This window comes from Schistocerca nitens, chromosome 9 (genome assembly GCF_023898315.1).
Source record: "Schistocerca nitens isolate TAMUIC-IGC-003100 chromosome 9, iqSchNite1.1, whole genome shotgun sequence".
NCBI lineage: Eukaryota > Metazoa > Arthropoda > Insecta > Orthoptera > Acrididae > Schistocerca > Schistocerca nitens.
In genome coordinates, this window is record NC_064622.1 from 122,314,510 (window position 1) to 122,333,511 (window position 19,002).

At 39.7% G+C, this 19,002-nt stretch overlaps 1 long non-coding RNA gene across 1 annotated transcript in view; it reads right to left on the reverse strand.

Moving 5' to 3' along the window:
* Window positions 1-412: 412 nt before the first annotated feature.
* Window positions 413-19,002, reverse strand: part of LOC126203469 (uncharacterized) — a 56,603-nt gene continuing 38,013 nt past the window's right edge. The window contains exons 2-4 of the long non-coding RNA XR_007540266.1: window positions 18,484-18,597; window positions 7,758-7,848; window positions 413-1,043 (exon numbers count right to left, since the gene is read on the reverse strand). This is a non-coding gene — a long non-coding RNA (uncharacterized LOC126203469). The remainder of the gene's footprint in view (window positions 1,044-7,757; window positions 7,849-18,483; window positions 18,598-19,002) is intronic.

The following is a 19,002-nucleotide window of genomic DNA, read 5'->3' on the forward strand; positions in this document are numbered from 1 at the left end:
ATGAAAATACGTGTCAGAGATAATAAGACACAAGTTGCGGTACAAGCTCGAAAATAGCGAATGCCTGTTCCAAGAAACAGTATTAAGTAAGGAATCTACAAAAATATTACAGGCCGATACCTATCGGTTCCGAAACAACCACAATTATGCGTTTCAGCAGTTACTGATCCTGCACTCCATTCACAAATGGAATGAGATATAATCCTAATAAGTGACACAATGGGATGCACCCTCTACCATGCAATTTATATTGGTTGGAAGAGAACAAATGTAGATGCAGGCCGATTGGATAATAGTTTTGGGGAAGAGATATTGTAGAACGTAGATATCGAAGAGTAACTATATGAATTATTAATGCATATCTTAAGTTAATCAAGAAAATACTTAATACTCAAATCTTAAATGAGAACGATTAGGCGTTTAAATTTAAATTTAATAACAATAAAAAACATAAGAAGGAAGTATAAATACGAAAAAGTATAAACTAAAGAGTTTTTTACATAAGAACATAGTTCCTCTGAGCGTTAGTACTGTTTAGAGGTCTCATTTTATAGACGATGCCTTCCATGGCTTAACAACATTGTTGTTCCCACAGAGTCAGTGCTTATGAAAATATTCATTCAAAACTGGTTTTGCCTTCACAAGAGGAAATGCGATATAGGATTATTTTCCGTTAGCGGATTAACTCTGATCTGCAAGGTACGTTCTTCGTTGACAAGCAGCTGGTACTGCCGCAAACTGTGCAACATCAACATTATTCACAGCGAGTCCTAAACGAGTACATTGCAGTGGTGAAACATGGACCATTGCCAGTCTTGTGGTGCCGTCTGCGATTCTCACCGTCACACTGAATGCATGCTGGCTTTGGTGTTGGAAGTCCATGCACTCATTGCAGGGAAACTGCTGTGGATAGATGAACATGGGCAGCAGATGGCGGCAGTCGTTGTCCGCGTAGCGATGACGATTCCTGGCATCGTATCCGTCTGGCAGCCGAAGCTACACCACTCTCGCCAACACAGACGCTCTGCGGTCTTGCTGGTCATCTGAAGATAAAAATTCACTACTACAGTCAGTTCAAAGCGCCATTAAATTAATCTAAACTGTACTGGTACTGTGTATTTACATCGTGACAAAACAGTTTGGATTTCAAACGAACTATTTCACATTGACAACTTACACAGGGAGTATTATAATTAATAACGAAACATGGCACGGGGTTCAAATGGCTCTGAGCACTATGGGACTTAACATCTGAGGTCATCAGTCCCGTAGAACTTAGAACTACTTAAACCTAACTAACCTAAGGACATCACACACATCCATGCCGGAGGCAGGATCCGAACATGCGACGGGAGCGGTCACGTGGTTCGAGACTGTAGCGCCTAGAACCGCTCGGCCACCCCGACCGGCGTTCGCGAGATAACTGCGAGTGTGTTGTTGTGAAATATTTTTCACGACATCCTCTTAAGTATATATTGTTATCGTAGTTACTAGGCGGGTGAAGCAATAAACATATAACATATACTGAATTATATTGAATTATTTAACCCAGACGCTTTTTTCTATTCACCACCTTTTACTTTTTTTTATAAGTATTTGTGTATCATTATAGCCAGAAATTATTCTCCGGAATTACAAGCAAGTCTGCTACGTTCATCGATAGAGAAACAAGTATTACATAGAGCATTTTGGCGTTTGTTTTACCAGAGTAAGCCAGCGACAACAATTTCTCTGGATAAACATTACAGAGATTCGAAACTGAACGGAAGTAACTCTCAACGATAACAAAACAAATTCTACTGAAATAAAAGTAATAATGAACTATTAACCAATCGATTCCTGCTACTGAGGGGAGAAGTTCAAAAATGGCTCTGAGCACTATGGGACTTACATCTTAGGTCATCAGTCTCCTAGAACTTAGAACTATTAAACCTAACTAACCTAAGGACATCACACACATCCATGCCCGAGGCAGGATTCGAACCTGCGACCGTAGCAGTCGCGCGGTTCCGGACTGACCGCCTAGAACCGCGAGACCACCGCGGCCAGCGAGGGGAGAATTATATGAGGTATTGGGTCTATATGGTTGCTAGCCGCCACGGACGTAAGTATGAAATATTGTCCGAGTTAGTAAATTTAGTTGAAATGTAGACATTACAATTATTTCCCCAAACAAATGGACTCAAACTTGATCCATGACTTATCTGATCAAGAAATTCAATTACCATTTACAATCGGCAGTTAAATTAAAACCCGACAACCGCCACCACGGAACCACGGAACGGTTCCATTCAAAAGCAGTCACCACACGCGTTAAGAGATTTATCCCACTGGGAAACGAGACCGTCGCTTCTTGTTTCGTAGAACTTGGTCGGCCACCGGCGGATCCACAATCGCACCCATTCCTGCACGTTCTCCTCGGACGGAAACCGATGTCCACGCACGGCCTCCTTCATGTCGACAAAGATGTGAAAATGACAGTGTGGAAGATCAGGCCTGTACGGATAATGCAGCTGTATTTCCCAACAAAATTCCCGGAGCATAGCCTTCGACCAATTGGTAGTGTGGGGGTGGGTGTTGTCGTGCAACAGGATGCATCCTCTGCTCGTCAAGTTCTTCGAGTGCGGAGCCACAATCAACGTGCAGTGCGAGGACTATAAGGTCAAAACGCCTAGGAACGCTATGTCATAGTCATTCTGTTGCACGGTAATTCCACCCCCTAGACTGCCAATCGGACAAAGGCTACTCTTCAGCGATTTGTCTGGGAAACACCTCAACATCCTGCTGAAATCTATGTCGACCTGTAGAAAAATATGCAAGGACGTTGTTTTCAGTCTTACGACGAAGTGCAAGAGAGGCTGCGGTTCTGTGTCCGACAGCGGCCGACCGCGTTCTACGAAACAAGAAATTTCGTCTCTTCTCTCAGATGGACGAACGTCTTAATTTGTGTGGTGATTACTTTTCCATGGAACCATTCCATGGTCCCGTTCTGGAGGGTGTTCGATTTTCATTTGCCTGCCCCTAACACTGTACGTTTTTACCTATTAAATGAGATGTTTCAAGTTTCATTAGCGCGTTTTGATGCAGAACGTCATTATTGAGGTTTGCAGTGAATTTAGAATTCTTACCAAGACCACCGGATCATTTCGTAAGACTGTACAAGACTGTACAGTTCGCTGCTCCAGTTCCCCCACTCTGTCGACAGGAATGCTATAGACTTCACTTCTGAGATAACCCCCGACTGATAAACTCAGAATATTCTGATCTGGTTATCTTGGAGCCCATTGCTTAAGCACTGCTCGACCCGTTCATCTTAGGACCTATTGGGGCACGTCGTCTTATGTCAACAGACAGAGTTACCCCATCATACATCTAGCACACTCGACAATGAAGGGTCGCTCGTGAAATTTTTGCCCAATTACATGGGAGTTTAGTCGAAAAGTATACATTATCACTATGTTCTACAATATTTCATTCTGAAAGTCAGTGACGGTTCACAACTTTCTGACAAACTGTTAGTTTACAGATCTCTGTTTACTGGTACGCTTTGGGCATGTATGTGCTTTCACTGTGAATATGACACTCCTTGTACATTAGGGTACATAATCAAACTCACCATGTGGAATTATTTCTACTGACCCAAATATAGCTAATGCGAGAATTATGATTGTCAAACAGATCTTAAAAACGCCTTGGATTACTTAATACATTCATTAGTATTCGTCCTACATACTGTGAACTATGAAAGCAGCCGACATTCAGTTCAGTGTACTTCTTTAGTCATTTGTTGAGTTCAATAGACATTAACTATCTTCCATTTAAAATGTCGCAAATAACCCACTTCATCCTCTCGGTAGCTATGTCTGTATTTGTAAATACCAGAAGATAGTATAGGTATATGGTTTAAAATTTACGATGTATAAGTATTTTTATTTTCCTCATTAAGCGTCACGAAATGTAATAAATCCACTAAAACACTGATACCCAAGATATTTGCGTTACACTATGTTTAGACTACAAAAACCGTATTACAAGCTGAACTGGCAAGCTCTACACTTAAGGATATAGGGTACTTCTCTGGCTACTGGTCTACTACATAAGTATGGACTATTGAAAGTTACAGAAAGAAATCAGCGCAATGCTTTACAAACTTCTGGAAATATTTGTATCTGAATTCTGAAAAATACAACTTGTGGGTAATTGTGAATGAAGATATGAGTCCAATAAAATTGTGCCTCAGAACATTCGTGAAGCATAGTCTTCAACCTGCAGCATTTCTTCATCTTCAAGCTTCCTCTTGGCACTCCTTTTAGCACGCTTCTTTGGTAACTTGAAGAGCGAATCTTTCAGCCTCATGCACCCGTTGTCTGTCACACGAAAGCAATTGATCATCCATATTAGGGCCACATATTATGCCTAAATTTATCAGGACTTCCAAACTTCCTATCACTCCAGCATTGAAACACATCACTGCATCTAGTAGACCAACTTTTAATGTATTTAGTACTACAAAAACATTCTTGGGTAACTTTTTGAAGGACATCATCTTTACGCCAGTGACTGTTATAAGTTTTTATTACGTTACTGCAATTTAGGCCTTTGGCTATTATAAAGTACTGATATTATGGCTATTAGTAGACTGCAAAAAATAGTCTGCATCTGTGGTCTAATGCATGTGTGACTAGTGATGGGTTAATGAACATGTCCATTTACAAATTATATTGTTTTACGATGTTTGTATACGTGTGCTCGCACTGTGTAACAACGACACAAATGTATATAACAGGATTGACAACGACACACAAATGTGTCAGGTAACATTACGTTGACATCGCTTAAAGTCACAATATCAGCAATTGATAATGGCCTAAGGCCGAAATTGCAATAATGTAATAAAAACTTATAACAGTCACTGGCGTAAAGCTGATGATTTTTAAAAACATTTTTATGACTGTGAATCTAAGCTACAACAAGTGTATTCTTGGATAGTCTTTCCCATATGCAATGGTTGAAACTTTCATTCGTATTCTGAGTGCCCCCATGAAGACATTTACTAAGCAAAACAGCTTCACTCAGGTCTCTAAAAATTGGTTTTATTTAATTCATAACAGACTCAGGAAGAGAATGCTTATGGTGGTATACTTGACCACTTTCTTTTGCTTCTTGGTAACCACACCAAAAATCTGCTCCTTTAGGTCAAAGTCCATGAACAGCGTCGTCATCTGTGGACAACTTATGAAAGTAGGTGGTCCATACAGCTTTCCTCATTGCTGTAACATCATTCAGAGGAGCACTTCGTCTAACGGCCAGTCCATAATAACTCTGAAGAAGGTTTATTTCAGTTTATGTCAATCTGCCTCGGACAGACAGAGATTTTCCATCAGATAGCAACTTTCCTTTCATTCCTCTTCGTAGCATCCTCAATCTAACACCCACCCTCTTTTGCATATGTCCACACTCCAGTTTTGTTACCAAGGTATTACCACAAACATTTAACTCATTAATTTTATTGAAAGATTTAGAGTCTCCATCACCTAGGTACATCGTATATCTAACGTTATAAACGAGCACTGACGTGTGAAATAGTTTTAGAGCTCCAACACACTCCATACCTCCACTGTAACCATCATAATTCTTGGAACACTGATGTTCAATATCTCCTTCTGTGTTACCATGGCAGGTGTGTCAGTACTTAGGTAAGCACTCAACATCAACAGCTTTTCCATTCTCCAGAGAAGTAGCACTTAACAATACCATTCAATGAACGATGTCTTACACGTTGCCATGTCCCTTCAAGTGCAACAACAGTGTCCCTGGTTCCACTCATATCTATAGTTTCTTCTACTCCACGTTTCATAATTGCTTTAGACACAACCGTCAATGCACATAAAAGTATTTTTATGTACTTGCTGAACCTACTGGGAGGAGGAGGAAGGTCCATCAAACCACAAAACTTTTGAGCAGCCTTATTTCCTTTTCCTATTGCACCCGTTGCATACACTAACTTCAAATTCACATCATATGAATTATGCACAATGTTCGAAGTCATTTTAGATGTAGATTTATTGCAGGATCTACCGAGAACAACTAATTGTGACGCTAAACCCTTCCTGCTACTTTGATGTTCAGTTATTTCTAGACAGCCTACACCATCACATCACATTCTTTATCAAAGAAGATAAGATACCCACATCAACAACAACAAATCCACTACAAACAGCGTCATTGTTATCACAAAAATTAGAATCACCAGGAGGCGTGTCATGTTAGAGTTTCTTCCCTGAGAAACTGACACATAGTTACTTTCAACAGTGTGGCTTGTTTTTTTTTTTGTGAACTGGTTACCACAGAATTTCCTTTTACTGAATTTATTGAAGGGCGTGGCATAATTCGTATTTATTGCACACTAAAGGATGTATACTTCCACAAATATATGTAGTACCTGGGCAACAAACATTCAGTAATACGTGAACAAACTGCTTCAGCGAAACAAAAGTAAATACTACTAAAGATAATCATTTACAGACACTAGAAACCAGCACTGTTACCAACTTATAAATGTATCATATGTGTAATCGCTGGAAACAGAAAGTTCACAGTTCTTTTCGATATAATAGTGGTATCTGTAACAGATATAAAGGGGGAGTGGTGGCATACATGACCGTAATTTTAAAATCTGGTATAGATATATATGTCGTTTTTCATTTGAAACCCTATAATGTAAATGTCAATGTAATCAGGAAAGGCTATAGAATTTAATAAAGTCAGAAAAAATTCGATTTTTCCACCATTTATAAGTACCCTGTATCCTTAATGTAGTTCGTCTATTTCCAGCTCGAAATATAACACCTATAGGCTATCTAACAATAGCAATATCAGTTTGTTTTGAATATTATCGTTTAGTAAACGCTTGCAATTTTTCTCTTTGGGACGTGCGGAATTTTACAAATATGGGTAACAAATGAAAGTGGGAGAATGACAAGTCTTATAAAAATTATATCCTTTGTTCATTGTTAAAAAGGGTGCAGAAACCTCTTTCAGATATGGGCATTTGGACTCGTGTTTCACAACACGCATACTGATTAATGTTAGACGTTTAAGCACGATGACTGAATGTAGTGGTCAGAGGATTTCCCACTCTGTAAAGCACAACTAGTAGCCGGTTGCTCCCGTTTGTTACATTACTAGCAACAAAATTTACTTGAATTATAGATGTGTTTCTAACTACTGTCATTATTCTAGCAAGAGTCAGTTTCTGTGTAAGTAGGATTTTATTTGTTTATATTTTTCTGAATCTTAAGTTTTGTTACTAAACCTGTCATGTATCTTAGCACTTAATTCACTCCTAAGATTATAATAGCATCAGTATGTCTGTTAGCAATACTCATACATTATGCTGTCTGTTTTGTATTATTTTTCTTGTGTTTCTGTTGCACTTACTAAGAATAATTTGTGTAAGTAAGGTAAAGCCAGTGTGCACATTCGTATCTATAGCTTTATCCTAATTTCGCCTCTTTCTTAATTGTCGTGACTCCATTCTCTGAGTTTTTTAAATTCTATACACTGTAGGAGTTAGTGTTATCATATTACAAAATCACATTCTGTACATTATTTAAAACGTACAATTAATCTCTTTTTCCAGAACTCTTCGAATCTGTATGTAATGTACTAAATTTAATGTCTCTGATTGATAAAATCAATGTGACTCAATCCTCTGACATTCTCAAAACAGATGCATAAAATTTAATGTCTGTTACCTGTATTAATCACCAGAGGGTGAGATGTCTATCAAGAAATACTATCAGACACGAGTGCTGCTGTGCCTCTGAATGCTGAAGTTTCCGTCATCTGCAACAAAGCAGTACATGTATTAGCTCACCACATTGTTATCTGGATTACAGAAACAGGAGATATCAACTATGAGTGATAATGACACTGACAGTAAACAAACAGCAACAGAGGAACTGAAAATAATGTGCTTAAAAATTACCGATTCGATATCTGCAAATGATATCTCTGACATTACAAAACGTTGAATATTTACTGCTACACATCAAAGACACGACACTAATGATAAATCTTAAGAATGGGCAACATGCTGACATGAAAGAGAATCTTTTAAATGTTACGATGTAGATGTTACAGAGTATTTAAATTATAAAAACCCGTCAAAAGAATCTAAAAAACTGAATTCACCTACTTTTACACTTTGCATCACTTCAAATCTGTTGAACGAAGTGACAGAAACCCAAACTACTTTGTTTATTTTCATTCATTTACGATATATTATATTAATTTTAGGAGTAACATATGAACTCTAAGTATTTTCTGCTTATGGTACCTAACCATTAGTAAATGGTTAGAAAAGGGTTACCTTGTAAAGTGTGGTTCACCATCAGAAACAAATTAACGGGAGATACCAAAATGGGAGGAACCGGAGTAAGAACTTTCGAATTCATTACATCTGAACCATTTAGGAAAGGTTAAGTACATTAAATGAAATAGACCTAACAGAGCCAAATGAAACCTGTATGACTTCACACCTACTTAAACAAAGAGAGACTGCAGACACTTGGACAAGAAGGTCAGAAGTAATGTGTACCTCGGTCCAGAAATGTCATATCTCATAAGTCATAGCCAATCCTCACATCAATTTTGACAGTGCCATTCCATTTGCTAACAGCCGCTTAAAACTCTTGAGAAAAAACCTATATAGATTAGGCGGCTGCGCCTGTCTGTGTGCCCTTCCTGATACAGGCGTAGTGCAGGTTGCATAAAACGAATCGGTAGGGGCAGCTGAATCACGCTGTATAGTCGATTACAGTTCACAACGAATAAGTATGGCCACAAGTGAAAAAGCTTGGCTAAAACTGACTTTACATTAGGTATGTGTGGAAATTATAGTGCAGAAATTTTTATCACTTATTCCACGATATTAAATGCCTACAGCTAGCAGAACTAAATTTGTAAGTAAACTACTGGACGTCCTTCTGGGGACAGTGTTGTGTTTTATACATGAATATTTATTTAGTAGCTTGTGATTTATTCAGTCTAACAGTCTTACATATTTACTTGTCTTACTTTTAACGAAGCGCAACAGTGTGTGGAGCTAGATATCCAGCCTCGCACACTGCACGATACCAACTGCACTGTCGCACCAAGGCTCATGGACCAGCTCAATGTTTCTCTTTCCCAATTGTTTCCTTCCACACCTTCCAAGAGTAACATGGACTCTTAGAGCATTTCACCTCAGTAATACCGCTGATACTGTGTTTAATCGAGCTCTCCATTTTAACCTTTATCTCACAAGCTTCTTGTGGCTGAAGCTGGAGAGAGAAATGTGTAGAAGCATAATGAGTCATCAGAATGAAAGTAAATGCTTTTCTAGCGTGGTTATAAATAACATTTCAATGTCACAGTGTGGGCAGCAATCGTGACACATAGTAAACTGTTGCATGTGGTGAGTGTAGTGTATCTTACCATAACAAATAACGATCTTCTTAGATAAATTATGCTTGAACGTCATCAAACGCAGTGCTTCATGGACGAGATTGCTACTAAAGGATCTCGATGAAAGAAAGAAATCTTAATAACTATAGGTGAAGACAAGTGATACAAACAGCAGGTGGAATCCTACATACTGTACGTCTCTGTCTTTCTTTCTAGTCTCCTTTCTTTCAGAGCGGATACAATTCCTAGATCCGCCACGTTTCCCCCTCCATCCCTGTGAGACGTCCAAACAAACAGTGCTCCATGATATTTGATTTCTTAGTAATGTTTCGTGTGTTCAGAACTAGTAAATAAATAGCCGTGGCTGCAAGTATACAAGGTACATACAATATATAAACGTGAAAAAGTTAATTATATATTGCAATAAAATAAAATATAGTCAGACTGATTCTGGTTATTAAAAAATATTGATTTAACAAAATGCCTATTAAAAGTAACTTTATGGTTTAACGCCCTGTCAACAGTGAATTCATCTGAAATGAGCCTGGGATTGAAATTGCACATGGATATGGAAGGAAATCGGATGTGGCTTTAAAAAAGAACCATACTGACCTTTACGGTCGTAATTTAGGCCAACCACAGGAAACTTACATCCAGACGTCAAGAATAGTTTGAACCTAACTCACCGCGAATGTGAGCCAAGTGACTTAACCACAGTGCTAAATCGTTTTGTATGATTGTTATAGAAGCGTCAAAAATATGAAATCCTTTCTTACCACGCGGCTAGACTAGGTTTCACACAGTGTCCACACAACACGAATGCTTATCTTATTCCATATTTGTAATTAATCTATGATCAATCCGTTGCGGACCTAAAATGTTTGTTTACGAGATGTATCCAGATTTTTTAAATACTTTAAAAATGACATATGTTATCAAGAAATGTGCTTGGGAAAAAATACAAATGCCTAGTAATGGAGATCTCTTTGAACGACATTTTGTAAAATATTCGTAGTTTCTTTGAGAATGTTTTAATTTAATTTTCTGCTGTTTTAATAACGTGACGGATTTTTGTTCTTAATTATCCTTTATGTTATATTTATTAGTTACCAGTCCCAAAACTCTGAAGCTGCGTATTGTAAGTAACATGCAAGTGCTCCACCATGCTGACAGAGTATGTCCCATCTAGTTGACAAATGAATTTTCTACAACTACAATGACTACTAATTTTGTAGGAAATCTCTAAACGTCGTCTCAATAAGATCATATGATATCATAAGTGACCAAATAACCCACTGTACATCCTACTACACAGCACACGAGGACGTTCTGATAAGTAAAGACTTAGAATTTTTATGTGAAAACTCTTAAAGCATTTTACATCAAACAAACGTTTTTAACACTCTACATCTCTAATTTTTTATATCTACACACTTGCAGCCCTTTGCTGCGAGAGGGCTCCGAATAGTAACGTGTAATATGGCGATGTGTAACGTAACTATGTCGCCGCACGACTACCACGCGCGGCCTTAAGGAACGCCTATGAAGATACTGATGATGTGGTTGAAGTAGATGTGAGGTTGTGGCTTCGTCAACGGAGACAGACATTCTACAGGGACAGGTCCTTAGGGTCTAGTCAAATAATGGGCACTTGGTGGACACACCAAAAGATATGGCTCAGATTTTAGCTGAACACTTCTTTAGTGTCACTACGGCATCCAGACGAGCTCCTGCTTTTCAGATGTTCCATGGGAATGTGGAGATGAGGAAGTTCAATTTCTTCTCACATAATGAGCAATTCTACAACCTTCCATTCTCCATGTGGGACCAGAAATCAGCTTTGTCTGCAGCCAGCGACACTGCTCCAGGACCTGATGAGATCCATTATGCCATGCTTGGTCATCTGTGCCCTGAAGCGTTGGGACAGCGCCTCTCTTGTTCCTATCATATGTCGTTTGATGGACAGTACCCCACAACTTGGATGGAGGCAATATAAATTTCATTCTGGCAATCAGACAAGGACCGTAGCACCCCTAAAAGTTAACAGAATGTAGTTCATACCACTTGTATGGGCTAGGCTCTCAACGCATGGTCAACCACCACCTTGTCTGGCTGCTCAAATTCCGAGGTCACTCGAGTCGCTCCCAGTTCGGTTCCAGGCGCTACCGTTCAAGCCTTGACAACTTAATTATACTGGGGATGGCGATACAGGAATCCTTGTTACGCCGAAACGATTTGGTTTGTGTGTTTCTTGGCCTCGAAAAAGCATATGACACTACTTGGACGTACAACATCCTTCGCCAACTTCATAGATGGGGACGCCTGCCACTTGATACCCAATCCCTCCTTGAGGACCGGCGTTTTCGATATCGCCTATCCGATGCCTTGTCTGACTGCTATGTTCAAGAGAATGGGGCCCTCCAAAGCAGTGTCCTCAATGTCACATTGTTTCCCATCGCTTCGGGAGCCCTGTCAAATGCTCTTTGTTTGTGGATGACTCTGCAATCTTCTACTCTTCCTCTGATCTTACAACGACGACGAGGCAGCTGCAACTGACCATTAGGTGGCTGGAAGCCTGGGCCAGGGCAACTGCTTTTCGGTTCTCACCAAACAATACTACATGTGTTAATTTTAAAAGTGCTCATGGAAGTTTTAATCTACCAGTTCTCACAAAGGGGGAGAATATTTTACGTTTTCGGGAAACTGTGTGTCTTTTGGGTGTGTTATTTGACTCGAAACTGGCATGGCTCCCACACCTGAAAGACATGCGAACAAAGGGATCCCAGTCATTGAATATTTTGAAAATCCTTAGCGGAAAAACATGGGGTGCTAAAGGGTCCCGCCTCCTACAGTTTTACAGGGCATTAGCACGATCTCCTTTAGATTATGACAGCTTGGTCTGTGCATCAGCTCATACTTCCTACTTAAGAATGTTAGACGCTGTCCACCATGAGGACTTTCAGATATTGACTGTGGCCTTTCGGACCATCTTAGACCCCAGCCTGTGTACAGAGACTGTGAACCACCACGATGCATTCGGCGACGTATACTTTAGGCTTGACAAGCACTGCACTGAAAATTTCTGGGTCACCTCAGTTCAAAACTGTTCAAATGTGTGTGAAATCTTATGGGACTTAACTGCTAACGCCATCAGTCACTAAGCTTATACACTATTTAACCTAAATTATGCTGACAAACACACACACCCATGCCCGAGGATGGACTCGAACCTCCGCTGGGACCAGTCACCTCAGTCATTGACACTGAACGGCTGTATAGGTATCAGCCCTTCGCGACCAAGCCATTTGGTATATGTGCTACAGACTGTCTCAAGGATCCGGATCGATCATGCATCAAAATACACAGCCAGGGATGGAGCGTATTGCCGCCTTGGTGTCTTCAGAGGCCCAAAGTGATTTTAAGCTCGACACAGTACAAGAAAATTTCTACTCTTCTAAGTATGTACCACAGTTTTATAGTTGTTTATAGAGATGGATCACGGCAAGAGAATGTTCCGGTTGTTCTGCTGTTTTTCCTGATAGGGCTTTTACAATACCTCTTCTGGAACAATTTACAAACAATGATGCACAATTATATGGCATTCTGATGGCACTGACGAGGATTCACAGACATCACCGTGCAAGCTTTCTTGTCTGTTCCGACTCTCTTAGCGCACTGCGAGCACTTCACCAAAAGTATCCAAGAGGCCAGCTGATTCAGCTCATCCATGACTCCCTACAGCGGCTCCCGCACCGTGGCAAGGAGGTGATCTTTTGCGGGGTACCTGGCCACAGCGGGATGTAGGGAAACTACTGGCCGACAAAGCCGCCAAGGTAGCATGTCGGGATGTTGCTGTCAATCAATGTCCCATTCCGTTGCAAGTCATCATCCCATTTTATGACAGACGCATCATGCGTCAGTGGGAGACTGAATGGTTGCATGTGACAGAAAACAAACTGCGGTCGCTCAAGTCGACTACACAGGGAAGGTGGAATTCATATCAGCCTCACTGCTGCAAATAGGTTTTGCTTACCAGGCTGCACGTCGGACATATCCCTTTAACACACCACTCTGTGAAGTTTGTGGTGTGCCACTTTCGGTTCATCGTATTTTGCCAACGTGTGTCCTATTTACCGATATTAGGGTAGCACTCAGTCTCGATGGAGATCTTCCCACCATCCTCCTAGACACTGATTCCAGTGTTACAAGAGCGGAGAAACTTTGTGAGCTGTCAGGCCTCATCCCTAAATTGGTGGGGAAGGGAGTCAGACTTTAATACATTATAAACTGCTACGCATGATGGGGGCAGTCTTCGTCCCCACCCATAAGATAGGCATGCTGACTTTTCGTCGGGGCACTGATGACCTTGATGTTGAGCGCCCCTCACGTCAAATCATCATCATTGTGTATGCGGAATTAATCTTCGATATGGTCCCTTTTGAACCAAGAAGCACTTTGGGTTACTTCATTATGGTATAACCCACCTTACAAGCACCAAGAGTTTACCCACGTTCGAATTCAGTTAGCTCCGACATAATGCTTTCGTAATTATACAGACCCGTGTTATGGTGGTGATTGATACTTGCGGCATATTGACGGCATTGCACAAGTGCCGTTAGTTGTCAAATAAAACAAGGCTATTAGCTACAGCGCGGTGTGCTGACCACACGCCCCTCCTATCTGCATTCTCAACTGAGGATGATACGGCGGTCGGATGGTCCCGATGGGCAACGTGTGGCCTGAAGACGGAGTGCTATTAGCTACAGCACTGTAGTAAACATTTTCCCGAGGAGTTGTCGTTTCAATTCTCGACGATATCCGTCACTGTCATCGTTAGGAAAGCAAATGACTATCGATTAAAAAAAAAAGAATTTTAGAAGCGTAGAGGTGTCCACTGCGTCCTTTACACTCATGAATTACCTCCAAGTGCTGGGACTAGTATGGCGAAGCTCGAGGAGATAAGTACAGTCAGTTCCACAAGAAAGTGTACGCCGTTATCCGTATGAAATGAAGGACAGTATTATAAATATACAGGGTGATTCAAAAAGAATACCACAACTTTAGGAATTTAAAGCTCTGCAACGACAAAAGGCAGAGCTAAGCACTATCTGTCGGCGAATTAAGGGAGCTATAAAGTTTCATTTAGTTGTACATTTATTCGCTTGAGGCGCTGTTGACTAGGCGTCAGCGTCAGTTGATGCTAAGATGGCGACTGCTCAACAGAAAGCTTTTTGTGTTATTGAGTACGGCAAAAGTGAATCGACGACAGTTGTTCAGCGTGCATTTCGAACAAAGTATGGTGTTAAACCTCCTGATTTGAAACGAGAAATAACAGCAGCTATCCAAACTGTTACACCTGATATGCTACAGAGAGTGTGGAACGAGTTGGAGTATCGGGTTGATATTGCTCGTGTGTCTGGAGGGGGCCATATTGAACATCTCTGAACTTGTTTTTGAGTGAAAAAAAACCTTTTTAAATACTCTTTGTAATGATGTATAACAGAAGGTTATATTATGTGTCTTTCATTAAATACACATTTTTAAAGTTGTGGTATTCTTTTTTAATCACCCTGTATATTTACATGAAAACACATGTTATTACTAATTCCACAATTACCTAATAGTTAATTCAATAGCCACCATTATCGATTATAGCCTGAGACCTCTCTCCGGTAAATCAACCAAGTTTCCAAACTCTACTTATCGTTTGATGCACGTCGCAACGAATGTCTGTGACTTTCTAAGAATTTTAGCAGCCGCTCCATATGAAAGCTTAGGCCCCTTTGGATGATTTACAAGGAACACTGCCTCGTGACGCTTCAGACATTTTGCATTCATTTTAAGCTGCAACAGACGAAACACAACATTCAACTCTCACACTATTATCAATACACTGTGTTTGATTACAGATTCGAGACCACTGCCAGAGATGTCGTTGCGGAAGTTACGTTTAACATTATGGTATACACTTCCCTGAGGAACTGACTGTAAGTCGTAGGGTCTGGCCTCGCCTTACTATCTTTACTCGATGTCTGTCGTCAGGAGGCATAGACGACCAATGGATGATGATACTGAAAATGAATGCCACGATTTAGACATTAAAAGTGAATAGCTGAATAATTCCAACGAGACTAAAAGGCAAGGATTGACGATCTCATTTACTTGCATAGGCTATTCGTTTATTTTGAAACAATTTCTTCCATTATTGGTCAATTAGCTAATTTCAGTCCCATGGACACTATCAAACCACATCACTGTTACGTTTACAGTATATTTTATTCCACACGTCTGTGCAAGGGAGAGCAACGCTCCATGAGGTAACTAATAAGATTCTCGCAAAAAGGTAGTAGGTACATGTACATCTATCTCTGAAGTGAAGTCTGTATGTAAAATGGAAAAAGTGCAACCCTTATGTTATTTTTGTCACTGCGTCAGGATACATAACACATTAAAATACGTTAGCGTAACTATTGGAGTCTTTGCTTCGAAATATGAGACGCTCTACGCAGACAAATCACTTCCTTTTAGAAATCTGTAGCAACTGTGAACCATTAATCTTTCGGTTTGCTCTTTTCAACATCCACTGAGCCACCAGCGCTTCTCATTCGCGTTCCGTTCACCAGCAGCAATTTGCTTTCACGTCAGTGATTAAAACTGTTACTAACAGTTCATGATCCGCATCTCTTACTGATTCCTCAATGACTCTTTCATGCCCACCTCAGTTTCTCTGCTTTCAGCTGTACAAGAAAATGCACTTTAGAAGACCTCCATCAATTTTTCAAGCGTCATGTGTTTCCATATGGTCTGATCATCGGGCTACAAAGCGCTCCAGGATGCCTAACCCGTTCCAGCAAGTTGTCATTTGACTGTACAAAAAATGTCTTTTCTTGGAGTCCATCTCCATCAGTAATGGTGGCTTCTCGATAGAAAACGTAGGAGTAGGTTGTGATTCAGTTAGTAGCCAGGTGATTGTCGACAACTTCACGTCACTGGTCTTCTGGCGTGAGGCCAGGTAAAAAGTAACTTTGACGAGGTATGTAGCAGAGGTTCACGACTTTGTGTAGCTATCCACCTTGAACAATCATCAGCACGTTGGAATTGTCTGTTAAGCGCAACCGATTTGTCCGCTATGTACTGGCGACTCTTTCGTATCAGGCAACCACCGGGGAGGGAGGCAGCGCAGGAAGAAGGGAAGAGATGTGGACCTATGTTAAATACAGTGATGTTCCCACTGTTGCATATTAAATTCATGACTACATCCTTGTGTTAGGAACATAAATCTAAATACGACTACATAAAAATAAGCAGAATACTAAAAGACCTGAAACTTGACAAAATAAATCACAGGAAAGAAATATTAAGATTCATAATAATCGTTTTTAGAATAAAATGAATAACGTTAACATCGTCACGAAATGATGGCTTAGTGTAATATCCTTGTAACGTAAGACAATAACCAGTGTTTCTATGTTTTCCGTCAACAGACAAGATTCACTAAATTACTAGAGGTAGCGGTGGATTTCCAGATATCGTAATTAAGCAAAATAAAAAACAAAAAACAAAGATTCAGTACGCACGACGAAAATTCACATTTCACAATGACATTACTCTGTCAATTGCTTTTGAAATTCCATATCTTTTGTCAGAGGAATTGAAAAATATCAAGTAATGGTTCAGGAAAAAGAAGTATCTAGTTTTAAGAAATTTGTTGGTCCAGAGATTACTAATTACATAGGAAGTAACTAATACGAATCATGTGCAAGGTTTAAATTAAAGATAAAAACTATTGCAAACCTTTTATTTTCTGTGGAACAAGCAGGTTTTAAGCATCGACGATTATGTATAAATGGCATTTTCACACCGAAATAAAGAACACTTTTATTATGAAGGATATAAAGAAAAATGAAGTATCCAATCCAGCTTATAAGGGCTATAAGATCACTGTAGGACGAAAAACAATTTTAAGCGTGTAGACTTTCGCAACCAGAATCAAATACTTTCCAGTTTTAGTCTGTGCGTCTTTCTAAAAGTAAATGGATATTACTAAAAACTAGAAAGGAATGTAGTTTTGTCATATGGATTTTGTTTTATGCTGGCCATTAAGTTTCATAGAATGACAAGTCCTAAAGGCAAAGAGGATTCTATTCAAAGCAAGAATTTACTCACATTGCAATGGGAAATTAGTGCGATCAGTTCCTAAAGTTAGATTGAATGCTACCATGCACCAACATCGTAAAGCAACATACGAATTGTAAACTGATGCCTCAGGATCTTTAAAGAATGCGTACCGAGTAAAATATTTGGATGAATACCCCTTCGTGCACTGACGTTCTACTCAATTATACAAGCTACCGAAGATATTCTCCCATATCCAGGTTTTATTTTGCATAAGATGTAATTTGTAAATACTTCCGTTGTAAAAAAAAAATGAAATATTGACCGGATACGGTCCAGTAAATAACGAAAATCATTACCAAAAATTAAAATCTGTACTAACTGATAAATTTTAAATAATTAGCATACTGTATTTAAAGTGAGGAGAATATAGACAGAGAGAGTTTAAAAAAATAGTAAATTTGCACTTTCGTTTGGAGTCTTTTGCGGAGATGTGACGAGGTAAGTAAAAATCAATCAAATATGGGTAGCTTGTATCAAGTGATATCCCACGGTACAATGTAAGAAAATAAACCGCTAGTAGAACAGAGTTTGTTTTACAATGATATCTGGGAAAGAGGATGAAGCGACGCATAGCAACTGTGAGCTTAAGTCCATAATATTTGAGATTTGCTGACCACGGAATTTAGCTTCGATAAAACAAATTGAAGGAATTGCTATTCCAGTTTCTTAGTATTATTAAGAAATGAAGGAAGAACCATAACGAAGAACTTAAAAATTAATTCTGCAGTACCTGAAATTTCAGTTAATACGTACGAAACGAGATATTTACTGAAATGTAACAAAAACGACAAAAACAAAACTAAAAATATCTATGATCAACGTTTGTTGCTACATAGGCATAACGGTGTACCTCACCTGTGGAGCTAGAGACGAACTTGAAAAACATTCCTCCAAGGAACAACAGGCTACCTATGACCACGAATACGAGTAAGGCGCAGCGTGTCGTCAGAGCCCTTCGTGACGGTCTTCCTGCGACAGAAACACAAACACATCGTCATACGATTGTAAAATGATGATCACTGCTTGACCCTAACAGTGTAAATTTTTAAATATGGCAAATTCTACTTTCATTTTTTACAGAGGGTGACCCATAATTGTCGAGTCTGATTTCTCAGCCAACACAAAAAGACAGATGGTAGTTTGTACGGATGGGTTCTGTGATGGAAGGATGTAACGTGAGCTAGTGGACTCAGTTCAGGTATCTCAAAGCCTCCTGTATTCGTTGTGTAGACTCCGCTTGAACTTGACGTTGAGACAGTATGCAGCGTGCCATCAGGCAATAGCGTGCTATCGAATTTTGGTTTTAACTGAAAAAATATGAGATTTTTTATATAATCCGTGAGGCTTGCTTGTGGCCTGATTGGACATGGTTTC